Source organism: Artemia franciscana, chromosome 4 (assembly GCF_032884065.1).
Source record: "Artemia franciscana chromosome 4, ASM3288406v1, whole genome shotgun sequence".
NCBI classification, from domain to species: Eukaryota; Metazoa; Arthropoda; class Branchiopoda; order Anostraca; family Artemiidae; genus Artemia; species Artemia franciscana.
This window is the reverse complement of record NC_088866.1, coordinates 3,384,208-3,408,477: the sequence shown is the minus strand read 5'-3', so window position 1 is coordinate 3,408,477 and position 24,270 is coordinate 3,384,208. Positions and strand designations below refer to the sequence as shown.

At 35.2% G+C, this 24,270-nt stretch overlaps 1 long non-coding RNA gene across 8 annotated transcripts in view; it reads left to right on the top strand.

The window, feature by feature from the left end:
• LOC136025871 (uncharacterized) overlaps positions 1-24,270 on the top strand; it is a 106,767-nt gene that overhangs the window by 50,696 nt on the left and 31,801 nt on the right. For 4 of the 8 annotated variants that reach the window (XR_010617165.1, XR_010617162.1, XR_010617163.1 and 1 more), the window contains one exon: positions 15,625-15,914. The exons of the other annotated variants lie outside the window; for them this stretch is intronic. This is a non-coding gene — a long non-coding RNA (uncharacterized LOC136025871). Of the gene's footprint in view, positions 1-15,624; positions 15,915-24,270 lie in introns of those variants that run through there. 8 annotated transcript variants of the gene reach the window in all.

Genomic DNA, 24,270 nt, shown 5'->3' with positions numbered 1-24,270 from the left:
GAATAAGCTGTAATCTGGGTGTTAAAAAAAAAACAACAACAAATAACACGACTAAATCAAAGTGTTGCTCTCGCAACACAATTAGGCTAAGACTCTTGTTAGAGATCAATGCAGTCCATCTAATGATTAGATTTGGGTACTTCAAATCATATGTCCAATGATTTCGTCACCTGTCACTTGTTTTCCGGTTCTAGTTTAGTCGCAGTGATTCAATTTAGAGACACACAGGTTGAATCAAAAGACCCAAATTGGGAGAATAGATGGAAAATTTATAACTTGGACTATATATTTACACTAAGAAATTTAGCTATTGGATATTTCTGCTGTGCTGAATCAAATGGCTCTCCCAAACTTTTTACCAGATGAATTTTTGGTAAAGGGGCTTGGGCAGGGAGTAGTATCCCTTAATTCGCTTTGGTCACTTAAAAGGGGTCCTAGAACTTCTTATTTTGCTGGAGCGAGCGCTATCCCGACGTTCTAGGACCATTGGCTTTATGCGATCATCCATGGAGAAAAATTCATCTTTGATCCGTAATCTTTGTTCTGGCAAGCAATACAAAATTCCCCATTTTTGTAGATATGCCCTTGAAACTTTTATAAGAGTATTCGCTGACTCGCTGAATCTAATGATTGATCTTCATTAAAATAATTTGAACTTTTGGGGAATCCTCGTTTTAGAAAATAATGCAAATTTTCTCTGAGTCGTAGCTGATGATGGGCCATATTGAACTTAACAAATTTTAGTTTATTTGGATTCAGTATAAAAGCCAATTCTTTTGATCTACTATCTGTTATCAAAATTCCCCTTTTTTACAGCTTTGTTTTTTTTTTTTGGGGGGGGGAAGGGCGACCTGCTTCTTATTTACTGTTCGTACCACGAACTGTTTGATGCAAAGGAAAGCCAGTTTATTCTCGTTATCTAATTTTTAATTCATCGGGTTCATAAAAATTGTCTCATTATCTCTTTTTATACCGAAGTTTTCATATATTTATTTTTAAATTTCATTTGCCTCCCTAAAAGATTGTTTTAAGTATTTATTGTGGAAATTGAAGTTGGCTTGTCAAGCAAAACTAATTGATTTAGTTATTCAAAGGCATGGTAAGCCAAAGTAGTCACAGTCTTCATTTTTACTTTTGGAAGCTAAATAATGATTGGTACTTACGTGTTAGCCCGACAACACTCACGAAGTTTGCTCTGTTTGTCTGAGAAAAACCGGTTTACTGTTTACAATCGGTTATGTCTTCCGCTCAATGAAAAAAAAAACTACGATGCTTGTATGTTTTAATTAAATATTTATGTATAAAGGTGGTTAGAGTAAACTATGTTAGGTATTTAATATAATGTGCTCCGGGCGGCCTGCTTTTCATAATTCTTTGTTGTAGTTTCCATAATTTTGTTAACAACATCTTTTATTTTCATTATTTTCTGGTATAATTCTTAAAAAAAAAAAATCCTAAAGAACTCTTAAAAACTCTTAAAGATTGACCTAACTTCACTTCTCAAGTGTTGTCGGGATAACTCGTAAGTTCCGAATTATTTACTCAAAACGAAAATTTTCTACCAGCTGTTGACGGATTCTTCCAAAGTGAAATTTCCCACAGGAACATTGGTTTCTTCATTTCTTTCTTTCTTCATATTTATGAACGAAATTCATTTACCTTTGGAATAAATGATGCAAATCTATTGACCACTACTTGGACCAGAAATGTGTTTAAAAGGAAATTTTCGAATTTGGATTCTTATGCTCTTTCCGAATATAATAATTGCTGTTAATCGCAAATTCAGTATGGATCTTCAAAGATAATACCTTTTTTCTTATTTTAGATACTGTTAATATAACCTACATTTGTTAGTGTCACCCTTGTTAAAACCGGTTTACCTTTAAATTGAACCGACGGTGACAAAATTGAAATAATATGGAAGAAATTTTATTATCAAAAACTAATTTAGAATTATAATTGAAGATATTAGCCTATTAATGGGGCTAATAAGAAGGAAACTTGTTAGGAAAATAATTTATTTCAGTTGACAAATTTGATGACGCTTCTGCTAGATTATACCCCAACAAGACCCATTTCTGAGGTGGGGGGGCAGTTCAGTTGGTCTTGGGGACATGGCCGATAAATTGCTCATTATGATTCAATTTTTAACTTTGATTCGGCTGTATCGCTTACATTTGAATCGGCAGGGGGCGCTGTAATTTCTTTTCCAAGGCAGAACCAGCCCCCTCCTTTTTCTAATATGCAAGTATATTGTGTAAATTATAGCCTGTATTTCTCATGAATTTTTCCATGATTTGCTCCTTTTCTAACCCGTTTACCTGTACATTTATGATGCTTTTTCATCCGCCTTAATTCGATTCCCTCCACGAGGATTTTGTCACTGAGTGCAGTTTTAGTATTTTTTTAAATCTTTTTAGTAACCCCTAATCAAACAGTTAGTGGCAACGAACTATAAGTAAGGAGCGATCCGGCTCAATAAATATCCGAAACTCTAAAAAAGGGAGTTTTTATACTAGCATGCATAACAGAATAATTAAATTTTCATGCTGGTTTCAAATATGCAGTTTAGTCTTACCAATCAAAGGTTAGCGGTCCGAGAAAATTTGCCTTAATTTCGAAAAAAGGAGGAAAAAGACCTAGAACTAATAGAATCTCAATGAAAATCACACCATCGCATTATGCGTAACATAGAATCCTATTTTAAAGGTTTCAGGCTCCTATCTAAAAAAATGCCGTATTTTTGGCCAGAAGAAAGATCACGGATGAGTGTTTATTTATTAGTTGTATTCATAGGGATGCTCGTAACGACCCAATGGTCCTAAAATATTGGGAGAGGGCTCATTCAAACAGAAATTAAAGGTTTTAGTGCTCTTTTTAAGTGACCAAACAGATTGGAAGGCACAAAGACCCCTTTCCATGCCCCCTTTTTCTCACAATAGTCCGAACTAAATGTTGAAATAGCCTTTTTGTTCAGCAAGGTTGAAAGACAGAAGAAATATGCCTTTTGAGATATCGCAACGCCCCACAGCCCGTGGGGAAAGTTCTTTTAAATTACAAAATTTGTCCATTTTTTACGTATATTATTTGTTATTGGGAAGTATGAATATATTTTTTGGGAGGGGAGAATTGGGATGGGCATGAATTCCCTTCTGATTTAGTTTGCACGAGGATATTTTTCCATGGAGAGGGAAGTTTCCAGCGGGTGAATTTTTCAGTAAAAATTTTACACTAGGGGAATTCACCTAAACTACTATGCAAAATACATCATATGTCCTGCTTTCTCATTGCCGACTCAATTCTATGTTTAATTTTGTCAAGGGTTATTGTCCAGGGGAAATTTTCACCAGGATTGAATTGTATAGAGAAAGAATCTTTAGGCAGGAGGGATTTATGCGCGGAGGTGTTGCCAGATTTCCTGGCATTGCTTAAAAAACGATCGGAAATTAAATAAAAAAAAAGTTTATTCCACTGAAAGTAAGAGCAACATCAACCAGATCGTGGTAACGAACTGTAGTAAGGAGCGACCCGGCTCAATAGTAACCGAAACTCTGAAAAACGGAATTTTGATACCAATAGTTACATCAAACGAAGATAGTTACATGAAAAGGTTACTTGGAAGGATGTTCCCATCGATAAATTTTTCATGAGGGAAGAGAATTTTCATGCAGGGAGTGCAGGATTTTCTAGCACTATAAAAAAAACAATGAGAAAATTCTTAAAAAAAGTTTTCCAACTGGAAGTAAGAAGCAGCATGAAAACTTAAACGAACAGAAATTATTACATATATATGGGCGTTCATCTCCTCCTCCTCAATACCTCGCTCTTTGCACTAAAGTTTTTTTTAGTAATTTCAACTATTTATTCTGCGGCTTTTGCATTTCAGGAGTCATTCTTAAAGAACTAGTCAAGCTTTAGTGTAAAGGGCGAGGTATTGACGAGGGGGCTAACCCCCTCATATACGTAATAAAAATAAACAAAAATAGAAGCTCGTTATTTAAGCTATTTCGTAAGTTAGGTATATTTATTACTAATAGAAACGGTCGTAAAAAATTAAAAGTTCTAGTTGCCTTTTTAGAACCAAAAACTTGGAGGTCAACTAGGCCTCTTCCAACTTTTTTTTTTTCAAAATCGTCCCATCAAAACTGTGAGAAAGCCATTTAGCCAAAAAAAAAAAAAAATAGTACGTAAGTTTCGTTTTAATTATTTTATATGCAGTGAGCCAAAATCAAAACATACATTAATTCAAAAAGCATTCAGAAATTAAATAAAAAACTAGTTTTTTCAACTTAAAGTAAGGCGCGACATTAAAATCTAAAACGAACCGAAATTATTCCGTATATGAAAGGGGCTGTCCCCTCCTCAACGTCCCGCTCTTTACACTAAATGTTTTTATTGTTTTAAAAAGTAGAACTATGACAAAGAGTCAAACGTTAGTGCAAAGAGTGGGACGTTGAGGAGGGGACTGCCCCTTTCATATACGGAACAGTTTTAGTTCGTTTTAAGTTTAATGTCGCTCCTTACTTTCAATTGAAAAAACATGTTTTTTTTTATTGAATTAAAACTCGAAACGAACAGAAACTATTAAGTGTATGAGGGGAGTTGCTCCTCTTCAACATCTCGCTCTTTTCGCTGAAGTTTGAATTCTGTCCCAATTCTTTGAGAACGACTCCCAAAACACAGTTCATTTAATTAGAAAATCTTTTTATCAAGTACTTAAAACTTTAGCGTAAAGAGTGGGATGTTGAGGAGGAGCAACTACCACTTCATGTACTTAATAATTTCTGTTCAGTTAATGTTGTTCCTTAATTTCAGTTGAAAAAGCTTTTTTTTTTATTTAATTGAATGTTCAACCTGTGAGCCAATTGTCGACAGGAAGGTGACCAAAAAAATAAGCAAACGTACAAAATCAGCAAGTTTTTGCATACCCTGGAACTACATCTGGACCTATTGAGAGACAAAAGAGGTACATTCGTTTGGAATCAGCGTTAAAATATGCATTGACTCTCACCTTTTTTTTTCTGCGACTTAGCTACTTAGCTCAAACGTTAGTGCAAAGAGTGGGACGTTGAGGAGGGGACAGCCCCTTTCATATACGGAACAGTTTCAGTTCGTTTTAAGTTTTAATGTCGCTCCTTACTTTCAGTTGAAAATATGTTTTTTTTCATTGAATTAAAACTCGAAACGAACAGAAACTATTACGTGTATGAGGGGGGTTGCTCTTCTTCAACATCTCGCTCTTTTCGCTGAAGTTTGAATTCTGTCCCAATTCTTTGAGAACGATTTCCAAAACACAGTAAATTTAATTAGAAAATTGTTTTTTTAAGTACTTACAACTTTAGCGTAAAGAGTGGGATGTTGAGGAGGAGCAACTACCACTTCATATACTTAATAATTTCTGTTCATTTAATGTTGTTCCTTACCTTCAGTTGAAAAAGTTTTTTTTTATTTAATTGAATGTTGAATCTGTGAGCCAATTGTCGACAGGAAGGTGACCAAAAACATAAGCAAACGTACAAAGTCAGCAAAGTTCTTGCATACCCTGGAACTAAATCAGCAAGTTTTTGCATACCCTGGAACTACATCTGGACCTATTGAGAGACAAAAGAGGTACATTCGTTTGGAATCAGCGTTAAAATATGCATTGACTCTCACCTTTTTTTTTCTGCGACTTAGCTACTTAATTAGAAAATCTTTTTATCAAGTACTTAAAACTTTAGCGTAAAGAGTGGGATGTTGAGGAGGAGCAACTACCACTTCATGTACTTAATAATTTCTGTTCAGTTAATGTTGTTCCTTACCTTCAGTTGAAAAAGTTTTTTTTTATTTAATTGAATGTTGAATCTGTGAGCCAATTGTCGACAGGAAGGTGACCAAAAACATAAGCAAACGTACAAAGTCAGCAAAGTTCTTGCATACCCTGGAACTACATCTGGACCTATTGAGAGACAAAGGAGGTACATTCATTTGGAATCAGTGTTACAATATGCATTGACTCTCACGTTTTTTTCTGCGACTTAGCTAACGAATTTATGGGGAAAATTACGATTTTATCGAATATATAATTTTTTAACATTCAATATAATGTATTATTTTGATTCTTATTTATCTGCTGAAAACGGGCCTTAGGAAGTGGCTCGTGGGTTAATGGGAAATACATTTCAAGATTACTAACGTAATATGGCCTAAGCTATTGGTCTTGCGAAAATGGCACATCAAAAGTGGGAACACTACATGTTGAATTTGACATGTGCATTCTATTGCTTGCTTTAGTTAATTTTGGTTTCGTAGTGCTGTTAGTGCTTTCAAGGCCACTTTATTCTCTTTGATTTGAGGAAAATGCTGGAGTTACGGTGGGATAATTTAATGACCAATAAGTATTAAATACTATCGAAAAAAAATCGAATATCACAGAACTTTCATACTTTATAAAAGAATGAAGTGATTACTCTCATTGAATTTATTGAAATAAGAATTTGGTTTAGGCAAAAAAAACGTCACAGGGTGCCCGGGATATTAGGATAGACGTCCCGTATAATTTAAAGAATCAGCAGGTATTGCAAACCCCACAAAAAAAAGAAAATCTCAGAACCTTCTTACTTTATAAAAGAATGAAGTGATTATTCTCATTGAGTTCATTGACATAAGAATTTGGTTTGGGTTAAAAGACGTCCCGGGTGCCGATTGGGGGGTGGGGTAAATTTTCTCCTGAACTTATAAAGCATTCGGTTCTTATGTATCAGCCAGCACACACTCGAGAAGTCAATTTAAGTTAATCACAATGAAATGTAACCTTCGTATAACCTTTAGTTTATATTATCATATAATTTGACAACACACTTGCACATTAGGGGGAGGGGGAGTAAAATATTTTGACAGCGCCCTCAACTTATCCCCCCCTAATGTACAAATAAATTGTCGAAGAAAACAATTAGAAGGTAAATTTTTTCAAATGAAAACATTCCAAGAAAAATTTTTCAGGCGGAGTCGTCTGCAAAGAATTTTAGGGCCAACATGTGCGTAGATACAATGCTCCAACTATCGATGAAGTGGCAATCGTTATGGTCGGTGATCAGTTTTTACCTCGAGATATTATTCTTCATAAGCGAAACGCTCAGTTGGTAAGAATTGCTGACACTCATCGATGCTACGATGCCCTGCAATATCCTATCATTTTTGGAATGGAGCCGACGGCTATCACTTTATTAATAAATTGCAAGATCCATCCACTAACAAACAAACGGATAAGAAATGCAGCGCAATGCATTGTTATTCCTATAGACTAATGATTCGGCAGGATGAAGACAATTATATTTTAAAATGCCGTCAATTGTTTCACCAATACATCGTTGGTATGTATGCAAAAATTGAATCAGAACGTTTGCTATTTATCCGTCTGAATCAGACCAAGCTCCGCTCTGAACAATACATTCATTTGCGAGATGCACTTGTGAATGACGGTAATACCACAAACGTTGGAAGATTAACGATTTTACCTTCGTCACATGCTGGCAGTCCCCGTCATATGCATGAATATGCTCAAGATGCTATTGCGTATCTTCGTCCATATTTATTTATTACATTTACATGTAATCAATCTTGGGACGAGATACGGCAGCTTTTACTTCAAGGACAATCGGCGGTTCATAGACATGACATTACGGCCCGTGTCTTCCGGCAAAAGTTGAAACCAGTGATAAACTACATAGTAAAACTTGAAGAGTTTGTAGCAGTGTTATACAGCAGTAATAGGTCTACTGGACTATAACCTTGATGATCATATTCACATTTTCCCATCTAACTCACTTGCTGGTGTTTCCCATGCACCCAAAACCAGCTCAAAACCACCCAGTTTCATAGAATTTCATTGAAGCACATAGTTCCAATTTGGCTACTAGATGGACAGAACCCTAAAGTCAATAGTTAAACACAGGCATTTGCTTCTGTAAAATACTGTTTTCTAAAAAAGATTTAAAATGCTTAGAGGCAAAATAGGGAGGTGATTTTTGCCTCAAATCACATTCTGATCTTCAAAAGCATAGAAGGATCTAACATAGAAGGTTTAAGCACATATACCTAATGTTGAAAACCAAGCTCATGTTCAGTTGTATGTTCAGTGGCGCAAGGGTTAATAGCCTACCACCTCATCTGTTTCCTTGACTGACATCTTTGACCCAGCTTTTTCTGCCCATGAACCTTCATTAGAACCTCCTTTAGAACTGTGGAAGCAAACTACAATTAATGCTGCTGTACATACTTCTGTCTCAAAATATCTAATTCTTACCTGTCTGTTTCAAACATATCTGGGGAAATCGACATTTTCAGTCTCTTGGGCCTCATAATTATATCTTGTTGTTGTTGTTGTTGTTTGGGGTTTGACGCGTTCGACCAATAGGTCATATGCGTTCGTATCACTCAGTTGTTCTGTGCCTTCTATGATCACTAGCTTGCTTGGGTGTCACTTAGTCATTATTCACTGAGCCAGAACAGTATCGCTTGACTTGCTAATGGAGGGGGATTATTTGCCTGCAGCAACTGCCTGCGTTGAAAAACGGGAATCAAAATACTGCAACTATACATTGTCAAACATCAATTAAAATACATGTACAACACAATAATACACATTATAACCAATAATAATACAACCAAATGTCGATAAAATATACCTAAAATGATAAATGGGGCAATTCTAAAAATCCTATTGAACAGGTAATAATAATAATAATAATAAAAAAAAAAAAAAAAAAATTATAGGGAATGAACCAAACCAGTAGTCTTAACAAATCTGCCTAATAGGTTTGTGCTTAGTTTTTTAGCCCAAGGAGGAGACGTGTGATGTCCCAGAACAGAACGCATTGTGAATGCACTAAATGCCTTCTCACAGCAATTTCTTAGTACTTCTCTCTCTTTTTCGTATTTTCTACAGTTAAAGATGATGTGGCGTATATCTTCATACACTCCACAAGTGTCACAGTTGGGGGATGGAGCCATTTCCCACTGGAATAGTGTTGATTTTGTCTGCATGGCCACATCTAAGACGAAATAGGCAGGTAGAAAGGATGCGAGAAGTGAGGTATATTTCTTTTGAAGGCTGCTTATAATCATAAAGATCGAGGAGCTGAGTATGAGAAGAATGGAGCCAGGCCTCTTCTTCTTCAAAAATTTTTGAGCTAATTGAGGAAAGAAGTTCAGGACCAGTGATAGGGGTTTGGGTGATCAGGCCTAGTTGGGAGGCTTGTTTTGCAGCCTGATCTGCTAGTTCGTTTCCTGTTATACCACAGTGTGCTGGAACCCATATGAATAGAACAGATATACCCTTTTTTGCAAGTTGAGTAACCAAATTTTCAATCTCAATGGCAACATTTCTTGCTTGGTGTTGCTGGTGTGAGAGGTAATCCAGAGCTGAAAGTGAATCAGAGCAGACAATATACTTCTGGTGTTTGCTCTCTGTTTGGCTTGATATGGCTTGAAGTGAAAACTTAATTGCCATAAGCTCTGCAGAGAAAATTGTCAGGTTAGGGGGTAAACGGTATGAAAGAGACAGGCTCTGGGAGGGTATAACTACTGCACAACTGCATTTTGTTACTGTCTTTGAGCCATCTGTATAAACTTGAATATATTCCTCATATTCTGCCAGCTTTCCCAGGAACATGATTTTCATCAGTGCTTGGGGGAGGCCCTCCTTTTTTTTATGGTGATCTTAGGAATAATCAATTCCTTAATTCCCTTGGAGGCACTAGACAAATCATCATCCAAATTGACAGTCAGCCTGCCATTCTCTATGAACTCTTCCATGCCCGGAAGGCAAAGGAATCTCTGGAAAGAAGACATCTCTGTTGGTTTAAAGCGGATGTCAGGGTTGTGGTGGCTAATAATTTCTTTGTAGATAATATGGTTCCTGAGTCTTATATTCTTAGCAAAATATCTTGCAAGGAGGTATTTTCTTCTGGAGTGAAGGGACTGGATCCCTGCTTCACAATACATAGCTACAATAGGAGTAGATTTTAGGCCACCAAGGGCCCTTCTTAAGATTGCATGAAGTGTAGTGTCAAGTTTCTTCAGGAGACATTTCTTAGCTGATCCGTATATAAATGATCCATAGTCTATCTTAGATATCACCACTGACTTGACAATAGTTGAGGCAAAGGCTGTCGGGGCACCTCTTCTTCCAAGGCAGAGAGCATTAATGAAATTCTGTCTTTGTTTGAGACTACCAATCAGCTCATCCAGATGGGGTTTCCATGTCATTTTATGGTCAAATATAACTCCCAGAAAGCGTGCATGTTGTGTAACTGCAATCTCTTGTCCATTCAGTTTCACCTGTGGTTTGAAAGCAGCCAGGTTATGCATTTTGTGGAACAACACACTAACTGACTTATGGGTTGAGAAAACCATATTATTACTATTTGCCCAAATTGATAGTGTATCTACCGCTTTTTGGGAGGCTGACTGTAAGCATAAAGGGTCTCCCCACAACTGCAACAGCAATATCATCAGCATACAGAAACAGCTCTGCTCCAAGGACACTTTCCAGGCTTATATCATGACAATACACCGAGCAGAGAAGTGGGCTTAGAACAGATCCTTGAGGGAGTCCAATGTTATAAGCTTTTCTCTTAAACTCTGAGTAGGAGCCACCCAAGGAAGCCTGAACCTCCCTGCCCATCAAGAATTGGTGGATCCAATTTACCAGTAGATTTGGTAAACCCATTACAGATAGCTTTCTAATTAGTTGCCCCACATCAACTCTATCAAATGCGTAATCCATGTCTAGAAATATTACATGGACAGCTTTTCCTTTTTTGAAACTAAGTTTTATTAGATGCTCTAGTCTAACTAGGGCATCTGTGGTGCTTCTTCCAGGTAAAAAGCCAAGCTGTTCAATTTGGATGTGGTCTGATAAAGGGGTTAAAATTCTTTGTTTTATTACCCTCTTAATTAGTTTTGCAACACAAGAAGTGAGAGATATGGGGCGGTAGGAATCAACCAGCTTAGGGTCTTTGCCTGCCTTGAGAAGTTGGATCACTATTGCCTTATTCCATTCAGATGGTATTGCTGACTCTATGACAGATCTGTTGAATAGCTCTGTCAGTAGCTCAACAAATGAATCTGGCAAATTTTTCAGCATCAAATTGTGAATTCCATCAGGGCCAGTTGCACCAGGCTGGAGCTTTGAAATGGTGTCTTTGACTTCCAGGGAGCTAAAAAGGGGAAAAGGGGCATTACTATTTTTGGGACTAGGTTGGTGGGGTGTGGACTGTAATGGAGTAACTACATTCAGAAACTTTTCTAAGAAGAGATTAAGTTTACCATTGGTTGAAGATTCTGTGGACCTACCTATCTGTATTTCTGCAGGGATGGGGTTCCTTCTTTTTTTGCTTGAAAAAATCTGGAATTATATCTTGTTCGCCAAGATAAAAAAGATCGTCTTCTTCTTCTCCAAGGTCGCGTTCAGGAAATCAGCAACTTTCGGCAAAATGGACCATGCTATAATCCCGTATGCGATTCGGCAAAACCGCTGTAAAGAAATCGAAAAATATGTGATTCCGCAAAGGAGAACTGCAAAATACAGGCAGTTATTGGTTATTTTAAATATGACAAGAAGCTCACAAAGTAGAAATACAAATTAAACATTTGGAAAATGTTCCATTTCATGTTCATAAAAAATATCATTTATTTTTTTTCAATTTCCACTTGTTTTCTCAATGGAAGCGCTCTTAATTTTGTAGAATTCCTAGCTAGAATTTCCTCTTTCCTGCAGAAAATTCTCCCATCATACATGTTTTTTCCTCAGAAATGCATTGATAAGCATCTTATCATTTTGGTTATGGATGCAGTTGTTGGCTTGTTGCAAAATTACAAATATCTGATGATGTAAACATTAACTTGCTTTTCTGAATTTACAACAAATTAGTGCAAACATAAATGCTGAATTTGGTGATGCCCATTGTAATTCTGAGTAACTTGCAATGTCAAAGATAATAACATCTTTGTTTTACTATACTTGACATCTAAAGTTTTTGTTTCCAAGATTTGTCAGGGGCTAGTAGCTACAGTAAATTCTTAAATGATTCATAAATGAGGATAGCTTCCCCCTCCTTAATAACTCATTTTTCACCCTGAAGTTTTTAATATCTTATAAAATTTTCTTAGGGGCTGTTTTCACAAGGATTCAAGTTCAAATAAAATCCTTGTGAAACTAACAAAAGATGGATAAAATTCAGCTTTTGTTCAACTTAGAGATGGTCTTCATAATACAGCTAAACATGTGGCAAAAAACATAATCCATCTCAGTGATACCTTAAATCATATAGCAAAGTTCAAGTAGAACTAACTTAGCCTACTAGCAGTACTAGCCTACTAAATTGCTGCCTTTCTGCATAAAAAATGTGCATTTTTATGTATAATGTATAGCTTTTAAAGTCATTAATTCCTGAGAAGCCCCTTCTCCAGTTATGCCAGCTTTATGGGCAGTAAAGCCTTTTTAAAATAATCCTTTGGGGGTCCTTACCAGTTGCTTTCCTTTCTACTGCAATTACCAATGGGTAAAATATATTGCAGTCATTAAAAATTGACAATCTTACCTATTTTACCACTATTAAGTTGCAAAAAGGGTGAACTAAATATTTACCATTGAATTTGCCACAAAAGACATTTCTAGCTTCAAGAAATTCAATCATGCCTTTGGAACAAGGGATCCTAAAGTAGGTCAAAGTCTTGAAAATGTGCTTCTAGTATAAGTAATTTGTAAATAAAAAATTGTATCTTTCTAAAAATGAGACAAAAACATTTGTGCTGAAAAGAAACAAGACAGATTAATAAAGGAAGAAATACCATTGATGCCCTTGAAGTGTAAGATAGAAATGAACAAACTTCAATTATGCATCTGTTCTCTTTAAACAGACAGGAAGAATAAACCTCCAAGCTTTGACAAATTCAATTTCACTTTTGGAACCAGGTATAAGACTAATTTCCAGGGAATGAAAACAGTAAATCCCTGGCTTTTCTATTGACACAGGCAGTGAAGGGAATAAAAACACATTTATTGTTCTTCCTATTTGTTCAACTTCTCTGTCTGGACTACAAATTCTGTATTATATTTATTTGATAAAGAAAAAGGCGAAATGTCATCTAAATATAAAAATGGGCTACATATTTGCACATTAGGGGCAAATAATTATAATAATAACTATATTGATGCATAGCTTAGTTTTTAGATATGCATTGATGTATACAGTTCTTCTCAATTCCTATTTGGTAGCAATACATGAGGGTTTGAGTTTTACATAATTTTGCTCAATTGCATACTGGTATTGACCCTACTTTCTAATATAGCAAGAAGTTCCTCCCCTAGAACTTAATTGTTTCATTTGATTACTTAAAAAAACAACTTTTTTGCATACTGACCAATGGTCAGCATTGCAAAGCAAGTGATTGCCTGATTTAATGCCTTCAACTAGGAGTGCAATATATGGCTGGAGCTTAATCATTTGATGCTTCCTAAGTTGTTCCTCTAAATTTCTCCAGATAGACTACCCATCATAGCTAAGTGTACTCTGGTTGAGCTTACAGTCATACCATTGATGCTTGTCCCAACCAAACTAAAAAGCAATGTGAGTGCAGTAATAAGATTCCTGCCTTTTATCTGCCTTCTTGGTGAAATTTTCACTGACAAATTTTTCATCATAAATTCAAAACTGGTTCTCTGTTTTGACAAGCAATTGAAAAAGAGAAAAAAATGGTGAATAGATGTGATTTATAGAATAAATATCAAATAATAAAAGTTGCATTGTATGAATCAGAAGACAAACAACTTTTGGTTAATATGTGAATAAAACCAAAATACTGAAAGAATATATAGGTTACACAAAAATAAAATAAATGGCATTTCCAAAAATGGGTCCTTCTAGGTAAGTCAATAAACTAAAAGTTCACTATATACTTGTCTATATTCACTTTATGCTTGTGTATTATTCAGAACACACTCAATAAGTTAAGTTAGGTACTTTAGTGTAACAAACTATGATGCAAAAATCCAGTTTCAAAGCCAAAAAAGAACTAAATTTAGTTTGCAATGCATAGTGATAGAAAATAGTGTCTGAACATGTATATCCTGCCATCATTTAGAATCATACTTAGTAGAGTATATGTGGTGGGTGGCAGTAAAGGCAGAAGGAAGACCTCTTTTTAACACAATTCTTAACAACATTTCTGCATTCTGGGTACATAATTCTAAGTTGTAATTTTACAATTTTCCTACTAAAGTATTATATTTGCATCATATTTTATTTTATTTCATTAGCTTTATCAAAAGTTTGCGCTATATATATGCACATTAGGGGAAGGGTGGTGGTGGTGCATTATATCAAATACCTAACCTAGCCACCTCTATATATAAAATATTTAATTTAAATGTAACTGCATCATAGTTTGTTTCACAAAATAACCTAACTTTACTTATTGAGTTTGTTCTGAATGACACACAAGCACTTAACCATATTGATGCATAGCTTAGATTTTTTGTTATTCATTGATGTATACAATTCTTCTCAATTCCTATTGAGATAGCAGTACATGATGGTTTGAGTTTTACATTATTTTGTGTAATTGCATACTAGTTTTGACCCTATTTTCTAATGTAGCAAGAAGTCCCTCCACTACAACTTAATTGTTTCATTAACTTAGGCCTACTTAAAAAAAAATTGTATGCTGACCAATGGTCAGCATTGCACAGCAAGTGATCTCCTGATTCAATGTCTTTAGCTGGGAGTGCAATTTATGGCTGGGACGAAAACCATTTGATTCTTCTTAAGTTTTCTTCTAAATTTCTCCAGGTACGCTACTCATTATAGCTAGGTTTAATGTAGCTAAGCTTACAGAGTCACACCATTGACCCTTGTCCCACCCAAAATAACAGCAACACCAGGCCTTAAACTCCTAATCTCAGGTTTTCAAGCCTGGAGTAGCCAACTAAAAACTTTGTTAGGAATGCTCAAAAGTATCTATAAATTATTATTAAAAAGTTTTTATAGGCTACCAATAAGCTGCAAAGTTTTTTGAAGCACTTCAATGAATTACAGGATTCAATCTAGCCAAGGCTAGCTTAAGTAATTATCATTGAATGTTTTAAATCAGCTTCCAGAGTAACACAGTGTTTCTTTCTGTCAAGTGGGATTGAACTAAGCTTTCTTTGAACTATATAATTTTTTTCTGATTAATTAGGCCTATTACTCACTCTAGGCTATGCCATCTCGACAGAACAACTTACCACTGACTTTGGATAGGCTAGCAACTGTCCAAGGATTACAGGAATTTAACTAGAACCTTCCTAGAGCACGGCCTGAAGACTTTACCCCCAACAAACTTGATTAACCAAGCTTCTCTAGATATGCCCAGCAGATCACATTAATGCTTGGACTTTACCAATGAATTTTTTATTAAAAATCATTTTAAGGTCAAAATAAGATTGTTTACCATCACTGGTTCTTTGAATAAAATTAAACATTAAACATGTTTAATAAAAAATAAGCATTTGGAAAATGTTCCATTTCATGTTCATAAAAAATATAATTTTTTTTTCAATTTCCACTTGTTTTCTTAATGGAAGCGCTCTTAATTTTGCAGAAACAAGTTCACCCACTAGATTTGCTCTATCTTTTGATGTGTTAACTTTGGAAGACTTATTCAGAAAGTTTTCTGTGGATGCTGCTAATCTGTCAATAGTAGAAGATGAGGGTGATGAAGGTTCAAACATCTTTTTCTTTTTGAAGCCACTGTCTCCACTCAATTCATTTTTAGATTGTTTACTTGATTGTCTTTCTGGTGTCTGGTTTTCAATAATGTTCTGTGATATAAATTTCCTTGTCGGTGTAGTTGTCTTTATAATTTGATCAATATTAAAAAATGGATTATTTTGAATAGTCTCTTGGTCAGGCAGGTCACAAACATAAGAACAAGAAGGTGGCTCTTCTACTAAATCATCACCTATGACCACAGTGTCACATATATCCATATTATAACTTGAAGGAACACTATCATCATCCTCAAAAGACGGAAAACCAATTTTACTTGACATACGTTTCTGGGCTACATTTCTCTCCTGTAGATATTGGCCCATAAAATCTATATCTTTCATGAGGAGCCACATTTCTTCTCCATCTTTCCTTGGGTCTCCACTTTTTGACTTTCTTTTCCTTCTCTCTTCCATAAACTTTCTCTTTAAAGAAGCCCACAGCTTGAGGCAATCATTAGCTGTAAAGAGAAAACATTACTATAATTAACAGATTTTTTATGGTGCCCATAACATACGAATATTTGAAGATGTCAGTGTTTTTATTTTTGACAGCATTCCCAAATGCACGGCTCATTTGTCAGGTAAAATTTGAAATAATGTCCTTTCACAAAAGCAACTATAGTAAGCAGACAAGATAAAAGAGGAAACACAATTCTTTTATTAAATCATGATTGTAGATAAAATATTTAGTGGGTTCAGCTTTTTTTCAGGCAATAGTTCTTAATCCTGGACACCAATGGACTCTTATGTCAAGGATTAGGTTTTATTTATTGTATATTCCTATGTTTAATATTTGACAATATATACATGGTTATTATTCAATTTTAATGGCAAAAGGACTGTTAATAGTGATATGATTTAGAACACAATTATAACTAAACAATGTACTTGATAGATTTTCTTAATACTAAATAGTCACAGGTTTTAGAATTAAGGTATTATTTATATGGAACACAGATGTGTTCTAAGTTTCTAAAAGTTCAGTATCACAAAGAAGAAATAAAGAATGGTTAGTAGTCATTTCTATGGCAAACTATTATTTTATATAAAAAAAAATTGTAATGAATATTTATGAGAATAGTTTTGTAAATAAAATTTCAAAACTTGATGTGGAAGTAAAAAATTATTGAGTAATATTTGTCATTTTGTCTTCAGTAGAATTTTGTCAAAGTGAAAATCATTCAGGTATATTTTGAAATATATTTTATGTGATCATGAATTAAGGTCTTAAAACTTCAATAATTTGTCTTGTATGTAGGAGATAAACATGGTTGATTACCTTATAGTTTATACCAAGTTTTATTTGACTAATTTGAGAAAAATTCTATTTTAGAATGACAAAGATGATACTTGGTCAGCAAATTGCATTTTATTTTCAAATTAACATTATAAACCATCTAGTGATGAAATATAAGTGCAAAACATTAAAAATAATTCACTGAATAATACAATTTAAATATGTTTTTGATTTTGAAGGGTTCATCCCAGAAATGTGATGAAATCATACTATTAACAATTTTTAGTTTTGGATTATTGGTCTAATTTGTATAGGCTTAGCCTAGCAAAAGATAAGAATTTATTAGTCTAGCATAGAATATAAAACAAATCTTACAAAAACTCAAATTTTAACAAAGCTTAACGAATAGGCAAGGTGCCATAAACTATACCCTACTACTTCTAATTGATAATCTAGCCTAGTAAATGTAGACCAATTGTGTTTTTTACATCTGACTTGAATAATTTTTGCCAACTCCTGCAAGCCAGAGTGAGATGGGATAGAGCTCTGGTAAATTTGAAGTTTACAATAGCCTAGGCAATTGTTCAGTTAGGACAAGAGTGAATAGGCTACATCACTTGATACATTTTTTAATAGCCTAATTACCGTTTTTAAGGGAAATTCATCCCTTGTAAAACATATGCTAGGCAAAAATTTGAGAAAACACAGAATTATATCCGTAAAAAAGAAAAATCTAACCTGTCATGGGGCCAAACTCAGTACTTTTTTCTCTTAATAGTTTTATATTTATTAATTGTAACAGATTATATGGATGACAGGTGTAACAAAGAAATAAAAATTAACAGAATACAAAAACACAAACTCAAGAGATTTCTTTGTTGTTGTTGTTATGCTCTCCTCTGCGCTTTATGCACCTTGAGAGCCTTATCTTTTGGTTGTCATCCACTTTTTGTCATCCACGATTAAATAGCAGAAGCATTAAACATCTAATGCTCTACCAATGTCACTGAAGAACTGCGCTAAGATGTGGGTGATCTCTACATTTTCAGGAACTGATTGAAATCCTCCAAGTACTAACTGCATTGAAGGGGCTACATTCTTTTTTATAAAGAAGCCAAATATATTTGAGCGATAACCATTGTAACTCGGGCATTTAAAAACAATATGCTCTAAGTCTTCTTCCACATCAACACAATTGGCACACAATGGGGATTCACCGTATATTTTGGCTTTGTAAGTTCCAAAGCCAGCATGGTTTGATCTTAATCTAAATAGTATTCTCCCTTGTTTTCTAGTTAAAGAGCTGTATACATTTATTCCACCCTCTTGATCCACATAAGGTCTAAAATGCTGTTTGTTTAGAGTCTTTGCACAATCTGCAACCTTTTTCATGATTTTATCTATTTTCCTTTGGTTTTCTGAATGGTCCCATTCATCAAGTTGGATTCCTCGTGATGTTGCCTCCTTTGCTAACTTATCTGCTAATTCATTGCCAGATATACCGGAGTGTGATGGCACCCATTGAAGATGTATATCATTACTTTTACTCGCTTGTATATAAGCAAGATGACACTCCATTACTTCCCTTTTGTTTGAAATAGATGGATCATAATTTGCAACAGCTTGGATTGAGCTTTTAGAATCAATACATATGACTATTTTGTAATTTCTAAGATTATTTGCTATATATTGAAGAGTCTTATGTAGGGCTATAACCTCTGCTTGAAATATTGAGAAATATTTTGGTAGTTTAAATAGTTGTGAGACACTCAATGAAGGTATGACAAATGCTGCTCCTACCCCCCTACCATTTTCAAACTTAGAGCCATCTGTATAGATAACCAGAAAATCGTGGTATCTTCCATTTAAAGTAATTAGAAAGGATAATCTATGGTCTAACATTTATGGATATTGGATGGTCAGGTCATGAGAGACGCTTTGCACTATCCAGGGTGGTGGGCATGGCTTTGCAGGTTGGTGTAACATGTCGCAAATTTCTAGTGACTCATCATAGGTTTTTGCAATCGCAAGTAAGAATTCAAATATATTTGATTCATTCCTTAAATACTTTTTGTTGGCTGTAGTCCAGTGACCAGGCTTGAGAATATGTGACTTGATTGGGTGTGTTGATTTTGCTGACCATAATCTCTTGCAGTAGCGTAGGTTTTTGATTTTACGTTGGCATTCTAGGTCTTCTATTCCACTTTCTGATATCAAAAATTTAGCTGGTGTCGTTCTTCTTGCCCCAAATGCAATCCTCAAAGCCGAATTTTGCACTAGGTCCAAGCGACGGAGGGTCGACCCTGGAGCAGAGAAATATATCTCAGATGCATATTCAATCTTTGATCGTATGTATTTCTTATAATATTCTAACAGAAAGTCAGGTTTTAAGCTCCAAGTTGGAGCCGTCATTAATTTCATAATATTTAATCTCTTTATACATGATGATGATATATTATCCATGTGTGGTTTCCAAGACAATCTGCTGGTGAATGTACAACCCAAAATCTTGACTTGATTAGTATAGTCTATCTCTTGGCCACAGAGATAGAATTTTGGCAGTTGGTCTATTATTCTTCTTGTAAAGACTATGGCTCTAGTCTTGTTTACGAAGAAACTCAGATCTAGGTTACCAGCCCACTGTTCTAGCTGCACTAAGCTGCTTCTCAGAATGTCTTCGACTTCTTTCAATGTTGTCTCCAGGGCCCAAACATTATTGTCATCTGCAAAGATAGCTCCAGAGTCTCCACATTCTTCGATTGGTATGTCATATTGACTGATATTATACAATAGTGGTCCCAAAGCTGAACCTTGAGGCACACCTCTCTTCCCTATGACAGTTGCTCGTGAGGTAGAGTTGCCGACTCTTACTGTTACTTCCCTATCTGTCAGGTAGTTGCTTATGAACTTAAGCGTCCTTCCTCTGATTTTTGCTTGCAGTAGTCCTGATAGAAATTGACGATGAACTATACTATCAAAGGCACCTTTTACATCCAATAAAATTGCAATCATATACATTTTATTTTGCAGGGCATATACTGCTGAATTTTTTAGCAGAGTAAGGCAGTCAATGGCATTTTTCTCCTTCCTGAAGCCGCACTGTGTATTTTTAAATAAAAGACGTTTTCGATTTCATGATCTAGTCTCTTTTTTACCATACGCTCCATAACTTTACCTAGGATCGGTAATAGGGTTATGAAACGGTGATTCTCTAGCTTAGAGCAATCCTTTCCAATTTTGGGAATCATTATTGCTTCACCTTTTTTCCACAGCCTGGGATATATACCTTCTGACCAAGCTTGATTAATAATGTCTAGGAGAGACTTTTTCCAAGTTTGATTGAGGTTTTTGATAAAGATTGCATGAATCATATCAGGTCCCGGCGAAGTATTTGGTAATTTTGAAATCACCAAATCTAATTCCTTGTATGTAAATTGTTTGTTATAGTCTTCTTCGTTATCTTTAGCAGATAGTGCTCTCACCCTTCCCCTAATACGGCTTATTTCACTGAAATCTGGGTCTTCCTTTCCAATAGTACTATTTAGATATTTGACCGCTGCTTCTGCTTTTTCTTCATCATTCACCAGGCATTGGTTTTCAAAGTTCAGTGGTGGGTTATTTTTTAAAGCAGGTGCTTTTTTATTCATATTCCTAAGAAATGAAAATACTTTTGAGGTTGGGTCCCTGAAGCTAAGCTTTTCCAAAAACTGTTTCCAGCTATCTCTCTTAGCTCCAACAATGATTCTTTTGAACTCTGCGTAAGCTTTTTTCATTTGTACGCAATTTTGATTGCTAGATATTCTTTTATATAGATTCCTCTTCCTAGTAAATTCATTTTTTGCCACTTCACAGTCTTTAGTCCACCAAGGAGAGGAGTGTCTAGGTTTGTGTTTACCATTTGACATTGGAATGGATTGTTGGGCAATTCCAAGAATGTTTTCCTGGAAAATTGCCACTTTTTCTTCGATACTATTACTGTCAGTAACCGGTAGGTTAACTGCTGTATTCTATTTCTTTTTTAAACTTAAACCAGTCTGCCTTCCTAATTATGAATCTTTTCTTCTTTGTAGTTGTATTCTGAGAGGAATTTGATTGATTAAGGTGTATAAGAATTGGCTGGTGATCACTAATAAGAACATCTTGATCTGGGGCATAAACAGTACATTTGTTAAAAAGTGATGGATCAACAAAAGCAAGGTCGATGGTAGTAAATTTACCAGTATTTGGATTCAGTCTGGTTGGAAGACCTCTTGGGGTTTGCTAGACGAAGTCTTGAATTTAACATAAAACTTTCAATACTTTTTCCAGCCGTGTTTACAATTGGGCAGTAACACCAGCTTCTGCTATGAGCATTGAAGTCCCCCACTATGAGCAGCATCTCATTATTTCAGAAGATTATCAAGTCCAGCTGCAGAGCCTGAATGGCTGTATATGTTAACTATGTTCAGTTTTAATGGATTATCCAAAAAGATCTTGCAGCCAACTGCTTCAAACTTTTCGATGAGTTCCTCTATAAAGTTGTTATTAATCTCAGTAAAATGTAGCCCACTTCTAATGCATATTAATACACCCCGCTTTTGGGAGTCCAACCTATCATATCTTAGACAGTTGTAATTTTTGAAATTTGGTTGTGAACTATGAAAGGGCTTAAGGCAGGTCTCTTGCAAGCAAATAATATCCACCTTAGTATCATTACAGAAACTCTCTAATAAAAATTTCTTTTCATTTTTGATGGAGTTGCAGTTCCATGCTAAAATTTTTAAAAAATCAATCATTTCTGGCTAAGAATTTGGTTCATTTGTACTACCTGGTTTACCTCATTTCTATTTATACGAATGTTTAGTTTTTCAACCAATTCACACAGTTTATTTATTCTATCCGTTAGAGGTAGTTTTTCTAGGTTCAATAGTTCTGGGTTCAGCAAAATACCCAAGGTGATTTTCTTTGCTGTTTGTTCTGCAATATAGCTAACATCGTAGGCTGATGGTTTTGGGTTTAAGAGCTGGTCCTGTTTTTTATTGATAACGTCTGCATTGCGTCTATATGTTGTGGTAGCTCTTTTGTAGCTGCTTTGGTTTTTTTCCGCAATTTCGAGAATATTTTTATTCTGCATTCTTTTAGGACATTGTGATGATGTAGAGGCATGTGACCCTTTGCAGTTTGCGCAACTGTAGGAGTTTGTTCTGTTTTGAATGTCTTTGTTTTTTAATTGACAGACTCATGAGTCATGATTTCCAGCACATCTAAGGCATTTAGGCTGCTGTGCTCTGCAGTATTTCTGTACATGTCCATATCTCTGGCATTTATGACACTGCAGTATTCTTCTTACATATGGTAGCACTTCTCTTTTTCTTCCTGCAGACCAGACAGAGGAAGGTAGACTATTGCTTTCAAAAGTCAGCATCACTGCATAACTATCTTTTAGAGTTTTGTTGTCTCTATTGTACCATTTTTGTGTTACGGGGTGGTTTGGTAAATTAATAAGTTTGGGGTGTGATTTTATCTTAAGGGGGGTTATTATCTAATGAGTAATTACCTTATTGTATTAAAAAAAAAAAAAAAAAAAAAAAAAAAAAAAAAAAAAAAAAAAAAAAAATATATATAAACTTATGTTACGAAATACCAATAGCCTACAACTTATTATTTAAATGAAGCTAAATTCCACTAAAATTAAATTATAAGTCAATTTAATTTATAAATCAAATTTTTTATTTTTTTATTAGCCAATCTAATTTTATTGAATGTATATATTAATATTATAAGGGGTCAGTAGGCTAAGTGTTAAGTTTAGACTTTTCGTGTGGGATATGTTATTACACTTATTTATAATGGTTTGTAAAGTTCTCACAGATCTGGCGATTTTGGTAATTTAAACATATTTATCTTACTATAAGTATATGGATTAAGATAGTTATACGGAGGTTATATTTTTTTTGCAATGGTAGTTTTGGTAAGCGTAATTTATTTTGAAAAATCATTACCTTACCGCCATATATTTCCTGTTTCGTTCTCTTTCCTGTTCCTGAAACTTTTACCCTTTTTTTTTTTTTTTTTTTTTTTTTTTTTTTTTTTTTTTTTTTTTGCAGGATGCGCATATATTTCAACCTCAATTTAACAAAATCCCTGTTCAACTCTTCTTATCTCCTTTTACTCAACACCACTCCGATCATAGTGAGGCCCAGGCGTATGGCAAATCCACCCCAAAAGGTCGGGCCAAAATAAGCAGGTTGGGTCTGGTGTCTGGGTCTGGTTGGGGCTGGATGATCTTGTTTCTTGTCAGTTGTTTTGTCTTGTTGTTTCTTGGTTGGGGCTGGATGATCTTCTTCTTTGTCAAAAACAGGACTCTTTAGACGTCTTGCTGCTTCTTCTTTCATACGTCTTGCTGCTTCTTCTTTCATACGTCTTGCTGCTTCTTCTTCTTCGAAACCTGGAGCTATCTCTTCTATAATGTAACTGCCTGCTCCTTTAACTGGACCTGGGTCCGGATACTTAGTCAATCGACTAGGTTATTTCATTCTTTAACCAAATAGAATCCCCCATTTCATTGCATGCTCGATTGCTCGATCCTACCGGCCGCACCATATGTTACGGGGTGGTTTAGTAAATTAATAAGTTTGGGGTGTGATTTTATCTAAAGGGGGGTTTGCGTTGAGGTGCTTGGGACTTTTCTAAGTCTTAATAGCTTAACGTGGATATGGGAGCTAAATTATTAATAAAATAAAAAGGCTTCGTATATAATCCCCAGTAACCTGGGAGACAGAACCATCTCAGTGTTGTTCGAGGTCTCCTGAAGCAAATATAGATTCTCTTGGGACCGTACCTGAAGGCTAGAGGAACTGTACCTGATGCCCTAATACATAGACAGAAGATGATTAAATACAATAAGGTTTATTTACTTACAATATACAACTATTGACAAAATAGCTTCAATGACTTATTGCATGAAAAGGTGAACATGAGCAATTGATCTAATGCATTCGAATCTCTCCTTAAAACTAACCATTCGCCCTTGCGTTGGGCTCATATATCCAACGCGCGATTTCTCTAAAAAACACTCGCCGGACAGGCTTGGTGACCTGTGGAAGTTGACCTCCACTAATATTGGTAATATTTAATCATGTGACTAGTCTTGCATCCAAAAGTTGTTTTTATGGCAAGGATTTCCCTTTTGGTTTTGAGTTGAAAAACCCAGGGGTCAGAATAACTGGTTACTTAACTTGTTAAGTAACATTTAACTTAT